This window comes from Poecilia latipinna, unplaced genomic scaffold, assembly GCF_001443285.1.
Source record: "Poecilia latipinna isolate Pla-1442-1.1 unplaced genomic scaffold, P_latipinna-1.0 Scaffold2881, whole genome shotgun sequence".
In the NCBI taxonomy this organism is placed as follows: Eukaryota; Metazoa; Chordata; class Actinopteri; order Cyprinodontiformes; family Poeciliidae; genus Poecilia; species Poecilia latipinna.
Genome location: NW_015115497.1, coordinates 49,604 through 53,634, shown reverse-complemented (window position 1 = coordinate 53,634; position 4,031 = coordinate 49,604). Strand labels below are relative to the sequence as shown.

Sequence of the window (4,031 nt, the reverse complement as noted above, 5' to 3'; positions counted from 1 at the left end):
AACGCTCTGACTCTGGTCGCTATGGTAACGTTTACATATCCCTGGTTTCTACGTGGTGAAGCAGGTTGAAGCTTCATTGCCTCATTAGCAGCCGGTCGCCATGTTACTCAGAGAGGCTTGTAATGTTTGACTCACCTACCGGTCCGGGATAAATCCATCCTCCTGTCTCTTCTGGGCCTTTTCCCCTTTGCAGAGAAACTTTAGACATCTGATCTGTTTCTTACTCATTTTGCTGCTTGTGGGCTCAGAGTTGGCGAGAGAATCCTGGTAAAGGATTTTCAAAATAAAAGATCCTCCAGACTCAAATGCATAAAACGGAAATTAAATATTTGTTGCGCGGCCCGGTACCGATTGGTCCACGGACCAGTTGGTACTGGGCCGCGGGTTGGGGACCACTGATCTAAACCATATCTAGAGTATTGCTTTGATTCTTTTATGAATGTTTGAGCAATTATTGAATCTCCATTGGCAGTCATTCAGAGGTGTTTAAACCTTCACTCATGCAATTCTCAAAATTCAGCAGTGTAACTGCAGTTTCCAAGAAAAATTAAAAAGTAGCTGTGACCGTTTTTACTTTCCCTGCATCTCTAACACCATTGTTGATGTCTTTCTATTTTAGCATCTATCACCATGCTGCTGTAAGTTCCTTGGAAAACATAAAACTGGGAAAACGCCATCTGCTTGTAGGCTTGGAATATGGCAATAACCAGGACAACAGCTCACACTGTGGTCACAGTTATGCTTTCACAGAAAATAAAAATAGATAAGTCTATCATTAAGAGTTCAGTATAACTTTATTGATGGCTGTGAGATGTGAGCTAGTTCCAGAAGCAGTGTGAATTTCTGTTTAAAAACAGAAATACCTCAAGGCATTTGGTACTTGGAAAAAGTTGTTTTTTTCTCTCTTTGCTCCTGCTTTATTTTTTTTCCTCACTCGTTGTTGACTGGTTCTTTATAAACTGGAAATCCAATCAACAGGAACATTGCACTTATTTAGCTGAATGAATAAGTCTTCGCTTGGTTTATTAATTTCTCCCATGAATAGCAGACGTAATTGCCAAAACTAAAATATATTTTATCTTCTATCTTTAGCTATATGTTGCCTTAAGGATTTTATGAGTTTCAGAAAAAAGTTTGGAACTGAACAGAAAATAAACATCATTCCACTTAATGTGTCATATACACTTTCATCAAACTTCTTTCTGAAAGAAACCTGAAACATGTAAATTGTATAATGTGATACTAGATTCATATAGTTATGAATCTCAAACCAGCTCAACTCTTCTCAACTCTTTTTCTACACTATCTCTTATTATTTTGAAATATTTTGTTCTTACCGTGTTTTTTGTTGATTGCAAAACTTAGTGAAAGTGAAATGGCTTTTGTTCTGCAGGTCTGGATCCTCTTGAAGTCTTCACAGTATGTGGTGGAGTTCAGCTCTCTGTGCTTATATGCACTTATGAGCATAGTTAAAAACACTATCAGCCAATCACATGCAGATCATTTTCATCCAATCAGAGTATTCCTTGCAAATACATAATTCATCATCCTTCACTTAGATCAGTGGTGGAGAAAGTACTCAAACAATGTAAGTAAGTAAAAGTACAAATAAATACACAAAATATATTCTAGTAAAAGTACAACATTAACATTTTTGCTTAAGTAAAAGCAAGAAAGCACTGGCTTTTAAAAATACTGTTACGGCCCTGGGCCTGGACTGCAAGTGTCTTGTTGTCTGTCTTTGTGCTCCTCCCCTTTACAGGTGCTGCTGATCGGGTTGAGTGGAGCGCAGAGTATTTGAACCTGGCTGTCTCTGCCTTCTGGGTATGGGTGTGGTGTTTGTTGCCAGGCCTCAGCTCCCCTCCTTTTTGCACATCTGCGTTTGTCTGTTTTTGCACTTCAACACTTCCATATGCACTCATACAACACATCCAAGCATTTGCATTACACCACTGATGCTGATATCCACAATCCACTGTTTTCGTTAATAAATATTAATTTTTCTACACTTTAACCCCTGCATGGTCTCCCATTTTGTTATGACCTTGAGCCAGTCGTAACAATACTTAAAGTATTAAAAGTAAAAGTACTTTCTGAATGTATCGGAATCTCCAGTAGTCGTATCAAGGGAAAGGCAGACGGATCTGTATCAAGGGAGATCAATGATGATGAAAATTGTTACAACTGAGATAAGGGTACGTCCCTTTGGGAGGAGGGAAGACCCAGGACACGCTGGAGGGACGATGTCTCTCGGGAACGCCTTGGGGTTCCTGGAGGAGCTGGAAGAAGTGGCTGGGAGAGGGAAGTCTGGGCCTCTTTACTGAAGCTGCTGCCCCCGTGACCCGACCCCGGATAAGCGGAAAAAAATGGATGGATGGATGTAAAAAGAAAACCTTAGTAATTTTTGTGTATTTTTTGTCTTTTCCACTATTGTCGGGAGAACTCTAAATACAACTTTGTCAGGTTTTTTAATAAAGCCATCTTTACACAGGCAACTTTTTTTGTCATTGACAGACGACCTCCAGGTTCTGTATTACTGCCCTGCATTTGCTGTAAGTGCATCGCATAACTCTCCGGCTCCACAACTCAGATGGCTGCTGCATAGATTTGTGACACTTACCTCAATGATTATATTGGCATTTATCTGTACTGTTCACCTTTATGGACACATTCGTTCATGGCTGTTTTCGAGTTTATTGTGCTGTCCTGTCCATATTGGTTTCAATGTTTGCAGTTTGTTGTAGCGCAACGCAAAATTTGACGTCATTCACAACAAATATTACTTTGAGTAAGGTACATTTGACATTAACAAAGACACAGCAGGACGGATCATCCAGGAAGGACAGGGAGAGCCCAACTAAAACTACCTAGAAGTCAGACAAATTCTGGAGCGAAATATGTTCAAACTAACAAACAAATAAAAAAAAGTGAGATGTAACTTGAATGTAACATGTTACGCAAAGCTTTATAGGAATGTAGTGAAGTAGAAAGTATGGATAATTACTGTAAAATGTAGTTGAGTAAAAGTTGAATGTGCCCACGATTAAATCTACTGAAGTAAGGTAATTTTATTTATATAGCATATTTTCAGCAACAAGGTAATTCAAAGTGCTTTACATGAGTTAAAAGGAAATACAAACAAAATAACAAACCAAAGGAAAGAAAAAAAGAGGAAATAAAACTAATCTAATGTTCTATAGTATGTAAACTAAGTGCTCCTGTTCAGGGTTGCTAAGTATCTACCATTTTTAAATGATGAAACTCTACAGTTTCTGATATTAATGATAATCTAAAATATTCCTTTTCTGGATTAAATAGGGAGTACTCCACCGTTTCGAAAACAAAAAAGAGATAAGGACACATTAGGGCAAATGGCAACATTCAGACAAAACAAAGGGGCAAAACAGAGACATGAGTGAAGGCGGTGACATCACAGGGCCACAAAAAATGTTACAGAGCCCCTGGCAGAGTCCGATAAGATGTTATCAAGGCATGATGTCTTTAGGAGCGCTCAGCTCCACAGCTCCATGGATAAGAGGAAGGGGTGAGGAGGGAAGGAGTGGGTTAGGGTAACAGTACAGATACGTGAAAAATGTACTTAATGTACTTAAGTACATTAACACTTTATGTCCCACCAGTTATGTCCATGTTTGGCTTAGATACAAATGTTGACAAAAAACAGACAACCAGGAAATCAAAATGCTCCACTCAGAGGTGAACAACATAAAACAAAATTGTAGAACTTCAGAAAAATATAAGAGAACATAATAAAATAAATGCATACATTTTATAACTTAATATTTTCTGAAAAAATAAAATATTTACATTATGCATTTTAGGTGATATTTTCACATTTCCTGCTACTGAGGTGTGAAAAATACTTTTGTCACATTTTCAGAAATTTATTAATGCTGCTTCTCCATGTCTGGTAGAGCAGACCAGAACCAGGCCGTTCCACCATTCACTAGTGTGGGACTGGATGTCTTTGGCCCCTGCAGTCTCCACATGCCATACCGGAGGAAGAAGTGCAG

The 4,031-nt window shown here is 38.6% G+C and overlaps 1 protein-coding gene across 3 annotated transcripts in view; it reads right to left on the bottom strand.

Moving 5' to 3' along the window:
• The window catches only part of LOC106939460 (stonustoxin subunit beta-like), a 16,110-nt gene extending 14,670 nt beyond the window's left edge, over positions 1 to 1,440 (bottom strand). For all 3 annotated transcript variants that reach the window (XM_015021851.1, XM_015021853.1, XM_015021852.1), the window contains exon 1: positions 1,338 to 1,440. The gene's annotated coding sequence lies outside the window, so the exon portion shown is untranslated. The remainder of the gene's footprint in view (positions 1 to 1,337) is intronic.
• Positions 1,441 to 4,031: the final 2,591 nt, after the last annotated feature.